We start from the raw sequence: 16,826 nt of genomic DNA, 5'->3' as shown, positions 1-16,826 counted from the left end.
TGTCTCTGACTGTACTCCTGTAGAGCCCCAGGGTAGGACCAGGCTGCCGTGGGACGGGGATTGGAGCTGTTACAGGCAGCTACAGTAGTGACTGACACCAAGCACTCACCTGCTCTGCCAGCCTCACCGCCAGGAAGATAGGTGTACTGAATCTTGCTTTGCTTGCTCTGTGTAAATCCATCCCAGGTCCTGAAAGTCTGACGTGCATGCTATCCTCTCTAAGTGACGGTTTTGAATCAAGGTCTCACACAGGGATATCTGATTGCTGGCAGTTGAATAACATGTAGAATGCTAGCTACAGAGAGTTTGGGAAATATAATTTTCTAGCCTACCTGCTTTGGCATGCTTCCGTAGAAGGGGGTTGGAACAGGTACTGAACCAGTGAACCTACCATCCGTCATAAGAAGGACGGATTCCTCTCAGATTTACCATCTATCAAATTGGATGCTATGTTGAAAGGATAACCTATACTTGGCAGAGCACGTTTATGCCTAATAGCAAATGTTTTCTTTTTGTCCTATCAGTTAGGCCTGAACAGAGGGTAGTTATCCAAAATGTATCCAGTTTCATGTAAACTGGTGTGGGATTTTCTGTTTTTTCTAAACAATAGTTGGAGCTCTGTAGGATCATCACCGATGAAGTTGCTTTAGACATGGAGGGGGAGGGGGAGGTATAAATGGTGGAGATTCTGAAATAAATACACTGGAAACTATGGAATGAGGTTTTAAAAAATTATCTTAGGAGTATGGAATGAGTTATCCTGAACCACACGCTTTTGGAATTAAGACCTTAGTTCTTGGGGAGCCTGGGTGGCTCAGCTGGTTGAGCATTGGTTTCAGCTCAGGTCATGATCTTGCGGTTCATGAGTTTGAGCCCTGAGTCAGGCTGCTGTTGTCAGCATGGATCCTGCTCGGGTCCTCTGTCCTCCTTTCTCTCTGCCTCTCCCCTGCTTGTGCGTGCACTCTCTCTCTCTCTCTCTCTCTCTCTCTCTCTCTCTCTCTCAATAAATGAATGAATGAATGAATGAATGAATAAACATTAAAAAAAAAAGACCTCAGTTCTCTCTGCCACAATTTTGCATTCTTACTTCATCCTTTAAATGGAGATAAATATTATTTGAATAATTCCCAGATGTTTATCCTAATATGTCTACCTCCCTATGTGTCAAGCCATCACGGTAGTCTGCCTAATTTATAGCTTGCTAACTCTTGAACTACACCCTTCCTCAAATGTGTGAAAACATTAGAAAAGAATTTCCTGTGTTTCCAAGTGTGTTTAAGTCTTGATCCCTTGAGAAGAGGCCTTACCATGTCTTATTTGTTGTCTTTAATATTGAAGAGTTTTGGCAACTTTTAAATTCCCTTGTTACCAATTTCTACTCAGTAGCAGCTGAAATGCCCTGGAAGTAAGTTGGTCATTGGGGGACAGTTCGGAGAAATGAGTATAATTTCTGCACTACCAAGAGGCCAATAGTAAATGTATGTATTAAACATTATAATGTCGTCAATAAAATATCCAGGAAATTTTCAGGCCTAAAATAACATATTTTTCTCAGATTCCACTTCTGGGTTTAAAAGTTTTACATGACTAAAAATACAAATCACCACACCAGTTTTGGCAGATTTATCTCCAGCCGTTGTTTATGTAAGAAACACGTATCCAACTGAGTTTCACAAATAGACTTAAAGTAATTTAGTTTAGAGCACAACATTCCATTTAACCAAGAGGCTGCTGTGAAGGGAAGATGTTACCCGTTTCCAAGTGTTCTCCTGCTGACATTTACGGGCTTATAGCTGCGAGCCCAGTAATGCCTTCACAGCCCAGCTGCAGACATTACAACTGACTTCCCAAATGAGCTTGATTATTCAAGTAGAATTATGTGTTCAGTTATAATTCCTTTCATTGTGTAATCTTTAGAAAAAATGTGGCACATAAATGAGTGGAGGGGCATATTATTTGAAAAAAATTTCACATCGGAAGGACTGAAAGAGTATGACATGTATATTACAGTAAGCCAGAACCTGTTTCAAGGTTTTCTTCTCAGATTATATCCTTTATACATTTCCATGTAAATGACACGATTAAAAGAAACTCAGACATGTTTGCATCTTTAGCCACTCATTCCGTGTGGTGTCCTTAGACAGTTTTTTTAAATAGAATTATTTTTGAGATGTCAATTATTTAAACATTTTCTCACCACCTGTTGAACTCATCACTTTATGAAAAGGTCAAATAAAGACTTTTCTCGCCTCCAAAGGTAGTACATTTCATCCTGGTTACGAGTTATTATTTGGAATGTCTCTCATGTAGGTGGCTGAGATGTCTCAAGGTAATCTGGCATTTGCTTTTTTCTTTCCATTATGTGGGTGGCTAAGGCATTCTCAGAATAGGAGCCCAGAGATGCACTAAAATCAATATCCAGTTATTCATAACTGATTATATGTTTAAGTTAAGTACAGTAAACCCTCAGTTTGCAAGCATAATTTGTTCTGGAAACATGCTTATAATCCAAAGCGAATTTGTACATCAAAGCAAATTTCCCCCTAAGAAATAATGGAAATTCAGATGATTTGTTCCACAACCCAAAAATATTCATATAAAAATGATTACAATACTGTAATCTAATACAAAATAATAAAGAAAATACAAAGTATAAAGAAAAATAAACAAATTAACCTGCACTCACCTTTGAAAACCTTTGTGGCTGGTGTGAGGGAGACAAGAGAGAGGAGGGTTATTGTGTAGGGTGACTTTCACTATCACTAACGGAATTGCTGCTATCTATTGGCTCAATGGAATCTTTTTTTTTTCGCACAACTTTAACAAGGAACCTATCCAATGACATTTGCTTTTGCCTCCTTTTGAGGATTTCGTGGAAATGTGACATTGCATTGTTGTTAAATAGATTCATCGCTCGCACTGCTACACCCTTATTCGGGTGGTGCTTTTCTACAAAATTTTGCACCATTTCCCACATTTTATTTTATTTAATTTATTTATTTATTTATTTATTTATGTATTTATTTATTTATTTTTTAATTTTTTTTCAAAGTTTATTTATTTTTGGGACAGAGAGAGACAGAGCATGAACGGGGGAGGGGCAGAGAGAGAGGGAGACACAGAATCAGAAACAGGCTCCAGGCTCTGAGCCATCAGCCCAGAGCCTGACGCGGGGCTTGAACTCCCGGACCGCGAGATCGTGACCTGGCTGAAGTCGGACGCTTAACCGACTGCGCCACCCAGGTGCCCCATTTCCCACATTTTATACATTTCCCTAATCTCATTTGAAGTGAGGGATTCCTCCACCTTTTTCTTCTCCTCTGCTGTAGACGAGATGCAGATGTAGACTTATAAAATCTTGCAATTTTGGCCACTCACATACATCATTCATACTTCTCAGTGATTTCTTTCTTAACTTCCATTGTAATCATCTTCTTCTTACTACCTTTCTTTTCAACCCTTTTCTGCATGGGGGCCACTGTATATACTCACATGGATGTTGACTACAGTACAGTATTAATAAACTTGTCATATACTGTATTTAATGTAACTGGCAATAAGGCAGCAGAGGAAAGGGTCTATATCTGCAGGCAGCCTGACCTAGGATGAAGCAAAGTATTCCTAACCTTACTCTTGTATGGAAAAGTAAAGGACTGTCCACAGGTTTTTTGAAGGAACAAAAAATACACTAGTGCCAGTTGTGGGCACCTTCCAGTGTTCTGAAAAAATCACTGACTTCTGCCAAACACCGTGGCCTGAGACAGAGCATTCAAACATGGGAGGTGATCACCTATAGTCCTGCAGCAAGAGAGGGAGGGAGAGAGACAGAGACAGAAGAACCATTGGCTGAGTTGTGATCATGTGACATTTGGTGTCGTGTACTACTCATATTGCAAGACATTGCTCATTTACCAAGTTAAAATTTATTGGAAGTGTTTGCTCGTTTTGTGGAACACTGGCAGAACAAGTTACTCGAAATCCAAGGTTTTAGTGTAATTTGGTTCATCTTCCCCTGCCCCACCCTCAACAAAATGTTTAAGAGAGAGGGTGATGTGTTTATTGGTGAAGTGAATGTTATCTGAACATTTGTTCATTTTGAATTGCATTTAATGGAACTTGATGATGTTGAGGGATTTGCCCTAGCAGATATCAAGTTTTATTATAAAGCTTTGGTGATTAAAACATTGTGGCAGTGGGGCGCCTGGGTGGCTCAGTTGGTTAAGCGTCTGGTGGGGAGAAGATGGATTATTAAAAAATTGTGTAGGATAATCATCGATATGGAAAATCAACTTTTATACCCATCCTGTACTACAATAAACATGTATCAGGTGGACTGAAATATGAAAGGAAATAAAATATTTAAAAAAATTTTTTTTCATGTTTACTTATTTTTTAGAGGAAGAGAGAGACAGAGACAGAGTGCAAGCCGGGGAGGGCAGAGAGAGAGGGAGACACAGAATCCGAAGCAGGCTCCAGGCTCTGAGCTGTCAGCACAGAGCCCAATGTGGGGCTCGAACTCATGAACTGTGAGATCATGACCTGAGCTGAAGTTGGACACATAACTGACTGAGCCACCCAGGGGCCCCAGTAATAAAATATTTAATAGAAAACATAGAATGCCTTTATGACCTTGGGATAAGAAAGGATTACATAAGAAAATACAAAAAAATACAAACTATAAAGGCAACGAATGGATACATTTAAGTCCATTAAAATGAAGAATTTCTCTTCATTTTAAGAGCATTATAAAGAAAGTAATATGAAAACATTTGAAAAGGAGAAAGCATTTGAAAAGGAAAAAATTGGGGCGCCTGGGTGGCGCAGTCGGTTAAGCGTCTGACTTCAGCCAGGTCACGATCTCACGGTCCGTGAGTTCGAGCCCCGCGTCAGACTCTGGGCTGATGGCTCAGAGCCTGGAGCCTGTTTCTGATTCTGTGTCTCCCTCTCTCTCTGCCCCTCCCCCGTTCATGCTCTGTCTCTCTCTGTCCCAAAAATAAATAAACGTTGAAAAAAAAAATTAAAAAAAAAATAAATAAAAAAAAAAGAAAAGGAAAAAATTGAAAAGGATTTTGTATACACAAAATATATATTTTGATATATACAAAGTATCCCTCAAGTCAATCATAATGAAACAGCACAATAGAGAAATGAGCAAAAGATGTGAATAGGCATTTCATAAAAGAAGGCTTAAAAAGACCTATAAATACATGAAAGAATTCATAATCTCATCACTAATTAGGGAAATGCAAATTAAAAATATGTGATAAGCATTATATCCATCAGAGTTTTTAAAATGAACATAGGGGAACGGAAGGAAAAATAAGAAAAACAGAGAAAGAGGCAAATCATAAGAGACTCTTAAATACAGAGAACAAACTGAAGGTTGCTGGAGGGGTGTTGGGTGGGTGGATGGGCTAAAAAATGTGTGATGGGAATTAAGGAGGGCACTTGTTGGGATGAGCACTGGGTGTTATATGTAAGTGATGAATCACTAAATTCTAGACCTGAAGCCATTATTGCACTGTATGTTAACTAACTTGTATTTAAATAAAATTAAAAAAAAGAAAAAAATGAATATGTCATTGGTATTGTGGACAATAGAGTAGAAATATATCAAAAAACATTGTTAAATTTATAATAGCTTTTTTATATATTTCATAATGTTGAAAAATACAGTTATGATCATTCAAATAATTTAATTAGTTTATTTTTTTTACTCTAAAAAGTGTTTTTTATATTCAACAAGACTGGGAAACAATGCCTTAGACCAATTTCTAGTCCATCTTTTCTTAATGTAGATGAGGAAAGTATGATTGAATGAATAGGTTCAAGTTCTAGTGAATGCATAGGGACTTACCTTCTCCTAGCCTGGCTGATAGTTTTACTGCTATATAACAGAACAAAGTCCTAACTCCTATATGTACTTGGAAGGAATACATAATCTCTCTCCAACTGGTGTTTCCAGTTTTAGCATCCATTAATTTAATATTCCATCTCTGGCTTTGGCACAACCAGCCTTTTCCTTTAGTTGTTTAATGCAACTTGCATATTTCTTCTCAGTTCTCTTGTATTACTATTTAAATTCTATCCACCCTTTAGAATCCAAGTTTAACCCGTCCTTTCCTAGTATCACCTGCCTGAACCTCCCCAACTCAAAGTAATTTTTCCCACATCTGAACTCTCATAGACATTTCTAATTCTTTCTAAAGACAGTTGTCATGTGACGTTGTTCATGGTGTATTACTTAACTTTCATTAATTTGGCAATTATTTATTGAGTCCTTATTATGTTTTTATGGACTGAGGAATCATTGGTACTCAAGAAACACATGGTCTCCTGTTTTGGAGATTTGACAGCCCAATACATTTTTTTTCCCCTGAGATTATCCTGTTTTCTCTAAGTTTTTGCAAATGCCTCATGGGGAGAGACTTTATCTCTATCCTAAAATAGTGTCTGGTGTTGCATAGGCTCAAGAAATATGTGTCAAATTTTATTTTCAAGAAAAGAAACAGGCTGAATTAACTAATTAATTATTACCCAGTACCTACTCTATTTTTCCCTGAAGATTTCTTGACCTTATTGGACTAATATGGCTTCTATGAATGGAAACTTTTGTGTGATTCATCTGAAACTGTCACACGGATTTAGTACCTTGATACTATTTTTAAAGTTTATTTTTTTTAGTAATCTACACTCAATGTGGGGCTCGAACTCAGGATCCTGAGATCAAGAGTTGCATGCTCTACCGAATGAGCCAATCCAGCACCCCAAAGCTAGTTTTAATTATACAAGAGTCCTAACCTTTGTCATTGCAAGGGAAGAGAGAGGAGAAAACATTCAAAAATGAGCGATGAATGGTGCTTTATATTACAAAGTCTGATAGTAGGAAGAGGGAAGTGATGTGTCCTTGCCCTGCAATGACCCTAAAATTGAAACAAACTAGTAGGAGCAGAGTAATCTTAATAGAAGTATTTATTGGAATGGCTTTTTGAATCACATGCAATCATTTTAGTGACCACTGAATAATATGCTCAGTGGTATGTACAATCGTACTGGCAATGAAAATAATCAATAGCCTTAATTTTAAAAGTTGTGGTAATGTAGACAAAAGCTTTCTTTTGATTGCTGTATATTCTGAGGTTTCTTGTATCTTTTGTGGTGCAAATGTATTTAAAGTTTTTCCAGGGAGTGGTATTTGTTCATTTCTACCTCAAAAGTGCTGGAAAATACTTATTGCTAATAGTCTCTGGTACCTGATAATGGAATTATTGCAAGAATAGGAATGTGGTTTCTTCCTTTTTACCATGTTATAGTCAGAGGAAAGAAAGTTACTGACTTCACATGCAGTCCAGCAAAAGTGACATTACCTTAGGTGGTACAAGGGCGGGTATCTGGATGATATCATTTCGTGGAACACCAGAAAGCCTATTCGTCACTGCAAATTTCCCCCTCACTTTTTTGCTGACACCTGCAGGATTTATTTATTTATTTACTAAATAGATTCAAGCCTGTCATTTAACATTTATGTAGGAAAGGCTTAAAGTAGGGGTTTGTTCAAAGAGGGCACCATATATTTAAAAATAAGAGAGACAATGAAACTTGACTTTACAGAATTTTGTCCTCTGTTTTAATCAGGGATCTTTTGAATGCAAAACACACACACTTTCTCTAAATAGTTTTATAAATGAGAATATATCAGAAAGAAATGTCAGTCTCTTATAAAACTCAATACTGGGAAGTGAATTTAGTATTTACTTACTATGGCAGTTTCAGGAAGAACATTTATAATCGTGCAGAGGTAAGATAATGAGGTTGTTTTGGCCTTGGGGCCAGAAGTTCATCTCTAGCTCATTTATGGACTCAAGGAAGAACATATCCCCAGTTCGCCTGAGACAGAGCTGGATTTTGTCTTTTATCCTTTCATAGTTATGTAATGGTCCCTCCTTTTGACTCTCAAAGATGCCCTGGTGTGGTAGGTTCCCCCCAAAATGTCAGGTAGGCCCGGGGCACCCAGCTGGCTCAGTCAGAAGAGCATGTGACTCTTGGTCTCAGGGTTGTGGGTTTGAGCCCTACATTGGGTGTGAAAATTACTTAAGTAAACTTGAAATAGCTAGCTAGCTATCTGTCTATCTATCTATCTCAGGTAAGTCCTAACCTGGAATCTGTAAACGTTGCCTTATAAGGAAAAGGGGTCTTTGCAGTTGGAATTATTCTAGAACTCAATATGGAGAATCTATCCTGGATTATCTCAGTGGGCTCTAAATGCAATCACAAGTCTCCTTATAAATGAGAGGTAGAGGGAGCCTTGGCACACAGAAATTGGGGTTGTGTGGCCACAGCCAAGGAATGCTGGCAGCCACTGGAAGCTGGGAGAGGCAAGGAACTGATTCTCCCCTGAGCCTCCAGAAGGAATATGGTCCTGCTGCTGCCATGATTTTGGCTCAGTGATACTGATTTCAGACTTCTGACTTCCAGGACTGTGAGAAAATAAACTTCTGTTGTTTTAAACTTCAAGTATGTGGTAATTTGGCAGCCCAAAGAAACCAATACACCTGGCTTAGAAGACAAATTGTGTGGTTACTGTACTTATAAAGGAGTAGTCCCAGAACTTGGAAGGTTACCTGATCTGATGCAGTACTGTTCCCATCTCTCCTTGCAGGCTGGCAGTTACCCCTTCTTGTATCTCTGCTTCACTCTTTCTCTCTTGGCGGAACATACTTCACTTAATTTGCCAGACCTTTCTGACAAGGCTACCTGACTCCAAATACACATGAATCTGGAAAGTCCAATGTCTCAAACTGACCCACTTTCTCAATGTACTAATTCTAATTCCCTAGGGAAGAAAATGAGATGGACTCAGATCTATCTCCAGACTAGTTCCTTATTTGTTAGCTGTTTCTTTATCTAATCAGGTGTGAAGAGTAGGTGGGAAGATCATATACTAGAAATACACTTGAGAGGCTGATTTCTGTAAAGACGTGTATGTTCAAGAGAAGGAATCCTGTACAAAGAAAACACCAAAAGTGTCCCATTTGTTAAAAAAAAAATAACCCAATAAATATTAGTCTTTCTAATGTTCATAAATATTTATTGCTACTTGTCCAGAAATTTTTAAGCCAAAAATAAAGATTTAAATTTGAAATTCCTTGGTGGTACTTTTCCTTATATATTTCATGTCTGAAGCTTTCTGCGTTGAAGTTTAGAAAATTCTAATTCCCGGAGCGCCTGGATGGCTCAGTTAAGTGTCCGACTTTGGCTCAGATCATGATTTCACAGTTCATGAGTTTGAACCCCGCATTGGGCTCTGTGTTGTCAGCACAGAGTCTACTTCACATCCTCTGTCCCCCTCTCTCTCTGCCCCTCACCCACTTGCTCTCTGTCTCAAAAATAAATAAACATTAAAAAAGAGAAAATAGTAATTCTCTTGATATGTTCTTTGAATATCAACTATATAATCTTCCTCTTACAAAATCAAAAAGTATTTCTTTGAGATTTTTATTGGTCTGGTTGCTTTCCATTATGTCATCATCATTAACTCACTGAATATTATAATCTATTGAGAAATATATTGGAAAGAACGGTGAACTTCAGAAGTTCCTGAACTGTATTTTCTTTGAGATGGTATAGATATTAACTTGTTTTATTAGTAAGTGTTCAATAAGTGCAACTTATTTCTGTTCAGATCTTCCTTGTACCCTTCAAGAGAAGTCCCATGTGCTGAGGTTTATCTGTTTGTGTCTCTTCTTGTTTTGCTATGAAATATATAGCCAGCATGATAACGCATTGCATCCCTCAGTATCTTCCCTTGTCTTCCTTCTCTTTTCTCTTTACTCTCACCAGTTTGGGTTTATGACTTCCAAATAAAATGTTAACATATTCGTTCTTGCCTCACAGGAAGTTTTAGAGGACCCAGGCCAGGAAAATATCCAATACCTTTCTCATAATTAAAGAGAATTCTGCTTTTGACTTTCAGTTGCAGTTTCATTTTTTTTTCTTCCAAGATTTTATTTAAATTCAAGTTAGTTAACATATAGTATAGTACTGGTTTCAGGAGTAGAATTTAGTGATTCATCACATGTAACACCCAGTGCTCATCTCAACAAATGCCCTCCTTAATGCCCATTTAGTCCATCAGCCGCCCACCTCCCCTTCAGCAACCCTGTTTGTTCTCTGTAGTTAAAAGTCACTTATGGTTTGCCTCCCTCTCTGTTTTTCTTATTTTATTTTTCCTCCCATTCCTCTATGTTCATCTGTTTTGTTCCTTAAATTCCAATATGAGTGAAATCGTATGGTATTTGTCTTTCTCTGACTGATTTAGGTTCCTCAGAAAGTTAAAGATAGAGCTACCCTATGGCCCAGAAATTGCACTACTAGGTCTGTATCCAAAATATATAAAAATACTGATTCGAAAGGGCACATGCACCCCAATGTTTATAGTGGCCCTATAAACAATAGCCAAATTATGGAAAGAGCCCAAATGTCCATTGCCTGATGAGTGGATAAAGAAGATGTGGTATATATACACACACAATGGAATATTACTCTTCATCAAAAAGAATGAAATCTTGCCATTTGCAATGACATGGATGGAACTAGAGTGTATTATGCTAAGCAAAATCAGTTACAGTTTTGTTATGTATACCTTTCTGATATACATAAGAATCCAATGGCAGATTTTAATGCTACTTATTAGTGATCAGAAAAATCAAAGACATAATCTAAATCACCTAGGTAGTCCACTTAATTGGATTCTACACCATCTGCTATCAGACCATAGAAAAAAAACAAACAAACAAAAAAACAAAACAAAACAAACAGTGGGGAAGAAAGAAAATGACAATAATAAGAGCAAAAAATGCTAGCCTAGATTAGTAGAGGTTTGAATTTTAACAGATAAGCGGCTCATGAGCCAAGAATAAATACATGCCAAGAGGTACCTACAGTTATTTATGAAAATAGGATAAGCTCATTTATTTCCATACAAAAAACTTTTGTAGGATTCTTAGAGCCATTTTGTTTGTTTGTTTGGAACCACACGTACTTTTAAGCTTATTTTGTAAAAATCTCTTAAGATTTCAAAGTATAAGGCACATTTATAAGTAGAATAAAATTTTGGCTTTAAAGTAACAGGTGGTTAAACTAAATATAGAAGACTCACAATATTTTCAGAAAACAGCTCTGTCCTCAGAATTTGGAGATCTAAATTGTACTTTTGATTCTGCTTCTATCTGGCTGTGTGACCTTGAGCAAGTCACAGAATTCTCTCTGAGCCTCAGTTTCCTTGTCTGATGAATGAAGAAATGGTAATAGATTTTCTATTTTTAACATTCCTTGTTTCCTTTGGGCTGTAATTAGTTCAGGGTTGATGCACTCCTGAATAACTAGCAACTCTACTGTTTGAGGTTAAGGTGGAATGCTCCATCCAAGGTAACTTTGTCAAAGCAGGAAAAGAAAAAAGCTAATGGAACAGAATAGAGCACTGAGAAATACACCACAAAATTATGGCCAGTTGATTTCCAACAAAGCTTTTAAAGCAATCCAATGAGAAAGGAAGTCTTTTCAATAAATGTTTCTGGAACAATGGGACAGATGTCAATACTTGAAAAATTAATCTGAATTCTTAACTTACACTATATACAAAATTAAGTTGAGATGAATTATAGAAATGTACATCTAAAACTTTAGGACTTCTAAGAGAAATCTTTCTGAATTTAGAGTAGTTTTTTTTAAATAGAATCCAGAGTCACAAACCATTAAAAATTGTCAAATTCAAATTCATCAAAATTGAAAATTTCTGTAAGGGCCAGATAGCAAATATTTTAGACTTTGTGAGCCATATGGTCTCTGCAGCTACTCAGCTTTGCTTTCATAATGCAATTGAAGCTATAGATATATGATGAATGGGCATAGTTGTATTCCAATAAACCTTTATTTACAAAAACATGTAGTGGACAAGGTTTGACTCATGGTCAAGGTAGGCTGTCACTTGCTTAGTTTGACACAAACTATCTTGAGGCCCAATGAGACGAATGATTTCCCCAAAATAATAAAGTGACTTACTGACAGAAGCGGGACCAAATCCCAGTTTCTTCCCAGTTCACCATGTTATCCTTTTTATTAATAAATTTGAATACAAGATTCTTTTCAGCGTATAACTATGCAGTCATGCAACAGTAGGTACTCAAGAATTGATTCATAGAGTTCCCTTTTTCTTGTGTTTAATACTTTGATTAATGCCTTTTTCTTGTTAGAGGAATGAAGGAATTAAAGCTAAGTAATTTTGTGTTCATTTCCCTGTTGTATTATTTGAAAGCTTATCCTCACTGCAGTGTCATTCACAAGAAGATATGAAAAGTGATTTTATATTCATGTGACATTTTATTTAAATCTGTCAACAAACAGAATCATAGCAATTATCCATTCATATTTTGACATGATTACTGCTGAGAAAATCACCCATCTAAGTTATTACATGAAAGGGAACATGACAGGCATACATCACAGGATCTTTTCTCATCAAGTGAAGATTTCAAAGAGAACAACAGAAATAGAGAACCAATATGCTTTCACTTTGTGTTGCTTTAAAAACTAGCATGTTCAAATGAAGCAGAAATTCAGGGATGAAGCACTGTGCTATAGTTTTCGGAAGTGAAAAAATTTTAAAAATCTTAAAACTATACCACATACTATGCAAGGTATTTTACTTATACTTTCTCATTTTATCTGCAGAGCATTATTTACAGGTAAGGATAATTGTTGTCATTAACATGGATGGAGAAATTGATATTGCAGGAAGTTTAGTAACTTTATAGAGTTGGTTTCAAACTTAGGTCTGCTACACTGTAAAATCTGTGCTTTGAAGTTTGTGCATCTGGGAAAGAAAATGAAAAAAAAAACTGGGAAAGTCTTAGATCCAATTAGTAAATATGGTCACAACATTAAGCAATGAATCTAGAATATGTAATTATACTGAGATGCTTGCATTTCCTTTTATTTCTTATTACAGAGAATTACAGAGAGGATATACTCTGAATCCTTTTATGTCTATATTCAAGGAAAGAGGAGAAAAATAATTAAGATACTGGGTGTAATTCTAAGACATGTGCATTGAACCATTCTTTATTTAGATAAAACATAGACCCACACAATCATTAGGACCCTGCAAAGGTTGAGAGAAATGGTTTGAAGTAACCTGTGTCCCCTATTAGTTTTCCTTATTTTAACTTATAGTGGATAGCCTTGTAACCTTGGTAACAATTAAATTGTTCCACTGGAGTCATGTGGATTTCTAAGAGATTTTGGTGGCTTTTATTATTAAGTTAGAAAACCTCACGAGATCTCTGCTGGGGCTGAGAGAATGGAATTATGTGATTATTAGTGTGAGGCCGACCCTGACTTAAAGTCCCCATTGATGTCTCTGCAAAAAGCAGTTTGCTTTCTAGAGCTCAGCTTCTCTTTGGGACTATTATAAGATGGTATAACTCAAATTAAAAGAGAAAACTTTTACATTTTGTGAGTGTGGTGTGTAGGTTTGTAAATAAAGATGGTCTAGAAATGGAATTTTTAATTATGCTTCTGCAGGAAGTTTGTCAGTAAGGCTTTTTGCTGGGAAGTTTAGGGCAAAGGGAAGATGAAATCGATAATGCCTTGAACCCGGCAGTGGGTTTTCCCAGAAGAAATGATTCAAAGCCATCAAACGAATGAGTTTCTGAAGTCTGCACGGCCTACTCTAACCGAGTCTTGACAGAGCACCGCAGCGGCCACGTGGCACGGGAATTCCCACATTTCCACTCTAATTTCATTTCCTTTTTAGAAACGTTGGCAGCTGAAGCTGCAACAGCTGACCTCTCACTGCCACCCTGGACATGCACGGGCTCTGACTCACAGCAGGCAGTGTCACAGGCTCTTGGTGAAGAGGGGCTGCAAGTGGCATTGGAGGTCACAGGCTCCCCCATGTGGATGTGGAGAGGGTCCTATGCCGGCTTCTACCAAGGTCCTTGGTGTATGTTTTCAAAGAAGCAGCCTGATGTAGATGGAAGGATATCTGTGGCTCTGGGGGCTGTTTTTCCCGACAGCTGCGTGACTATGCTTTTCACCTTCTCCAAGCCTATGTCCTCCTCTGTCAAAAACCGCAACGTTTCGAGTTGTTGTGGAGATGAAGGCATATATATAAAATCTTCAGTACAGTGCTCAGCACAGATCGGGCCCCAGTAAAGACCCTAAGTACTTAACCAAAGGAAATTCTTCTCATGTTTTTTTATTTCCAGAAGATTAGTTCCCCCATTGTTTAACTAAGAGGCACCTGGCGTGCTGCTAGCACAGTGCTAGGAATTAGAAGACACAGAGGTGAATAAACCTCTCTCTGCATTCGATTCATGCACAGTCTAGTGGGGACAGAGACAGGTAGCTGGAACTCCAGCTAATGTAAAACAAATACGGGAATGAGGGGAGACTTTCGGTATTTGAGATGACTAAAGTCGATACGTAAACTTAGAGGAACAATATGTAAACTATTCCCATGTATTAGCTGGGCAGGAGTGTGTTCTCCCCCTCCTTGTTTGAACACCCTCTCATAGGTTTTGGTTCTTTTATATTCCTATCAACTAATGAATTTTGGTGCAGCCCTGTACATCCTGAATGCTGATGATCAGCAACTGAGCTTGACACATTGTTTCATTTTCCGTTGACCTTAATTCAGTGCTGTTGTTCGGTTCTAATTGAGGATGCCTAGTAAGCAAATTTGTGAATATCGACCTATTAAACTTTCTTGGACAAGAACATTTTTTTTTATAAGAAAATCTTTATTAGGTGAGTACCATGAGCCAAGGAACCAGATGAGATGTTCTTGGATCCACCAGGTTATCATGGACATGTCCATTTAAAACATAGGGCTCTAGGCCTAGTCAATACTTCTTTGTGTTGAGCTGAAAAAATAAGGCATATGATTTTGACTTACCCTTTAATTAGAAGAGTTATATAAGACATTACTTTTTCTAAGTTTATTTTCACTTAGAGAACGTTAAGGTGTAATAATTCAGAAGCCATATGAATGAGTATCCCTGCTTTTTATCAGGACCCCCAGGGATCCAGACCCACAAATAGCAGAGAGCTATAGCAATGCATAGTTTGCCACTATTGGTTAGTACCAGTGGAAGCTAGCAGGTCTCACTAATATGAATTCTCTACAGTTTTTGTATATTAGGGGCAAATTTAATCACATCTGTGACTTCATGGAGATTTTAGAGCCGAGCAGATCATATTCACTGCATGAATCCATTTCATCGTGTTGGAGGGCAAGTGAGTACGTCAGTATAAACAAACTTTATATATTGTATAACTGCTCTGCTCATCTGGCAGCGGCAGCAATAGCATTTCCGGGTCACAGGGGCTTGGAGTGGCAGTGTGGTTGGAAGGGGGTGATGGTGCCTGCGAGCTGCCCGCAAGTGGCAGTTGCACAGCCTACTCGGTGCTCTTACTCATATTGTGTGTGTGGAGACTGTGGACAGGGAGCGTGTGATCAAGCTCGTGTGCCACTCATCCCGCTATGGCACTGATCAGTGAGGGTACAGTTCTGGAGTGCTTTGCCCCAAGCGATAGCAAATGACCAATCTGTATTTCGTGAATTCCTGCCCACTGCCTCTGTGTCCCTACGTACACATAAAGCCATGGTGTTTGGAGACAGATTCAGGTTGAAATTTAGCTTTTCCGCTTAAATCCTCTAATGTTTTGTGAGTGAAACGAAATATTTTGGAGGCACCAGTCACTAGGCAGCAAGGAGGAGATGTGTGTGGACAGTGGCGTAGTAGGTCCACTGGATCCATAGAGCTTGTGCTTTCAGAGCAACCAAATTGTGTTAATGTCTCACTTCCCTCACTGACAATGAAATAAAGGAATAGTGATTGTCTTACAGCGTTCTTCTGGAGATGAGGTGAAATAATATTTGCAAAATAACATGTACAGAGCATAGCCTGTAGTGGATTTTCAGTGAATGTTAATTGTGGGCCCATCAGGATGGCAGGAATTCAGAGAAAGGTGAGATTCATATGGCCCAGAAAGGCCAAGGAAGGCTTAAAGGTGGGCTAGGACTTGTGTGGACATTGAGAATAGCTTCTGATGCTTAGAGTGGAGGGGACCAGCACAGAGAGAGGCCAGATGCTGGGGTGAGGTGGAACGTGTCTGCAGGACAAAGAGGTGCCATCCCAGGGGTGAGGAAGGTGTGTTGGAGCCACTGGTGGGCTGGGCATGGTTAGGCTGGATTTGGGAGGTCCCTGAGTGCTGGGCCGAGGAATCCAGACTTGTTTCATGGATGTGCAAAAGCTATTACGGTTATCTGAGCAAAGGGCTAGCATGATGAAAGTAGCCTTATAAAAATTGGTTCAACAGCAGTGAACTCAACAGATTAGTTTCAGGGAGACTCTGAAGTCAGGGAGGCCAGTTCAGATGCTGGAGGATCCTGAATTTAAAGAGCTATTTAGGACATCAAGTTTGATATTTTTTTCTTAATTTAATCTTCATTTTGAACCATAAATCTAGCACTAATAAAGAGAATCGAACATTTTTGCTCTCTCCGGGGCATTATATGGAATCCCAGCAAATGGAATTTAATTTCTACCTAACCTGCTGCCTAATACCTTTTGAGACTCCCAAGTCATATTTCTGCTCCTCTCCACTTGATCTGACACAGTGACAACAACATTTTTTAAAGCTCCTTCAGCCGCCCAGGGAAGAGTGTAATTGACCTGGCTCTCAAATGCTCTCCAGTTTGACAGACTGGGGAGGACAAAGGTCGCCTGAATGTCCATCCTGGTAAACACAAAGAAAGAGTC

The sequence above is a fragment of the Prionailurus viverrinus genome, chromosome C2 (genome assembly GCF_022837055.1).
Source record: "Prionailurus viverrinus isolate Anna chromosome C2, UM_Priviv_1.0, whole genome shotgun sequence".
Classification (NCBI taxonomy): domain Eukaryota; kingdom Metazoa; phylum Chordata; class Mammalia; order Carnivora; family Felidae; genus Prionailurus; species Prionailurus viverrinus.
This window is presented reverse-complemented; position numbering follows the sequence as displayed.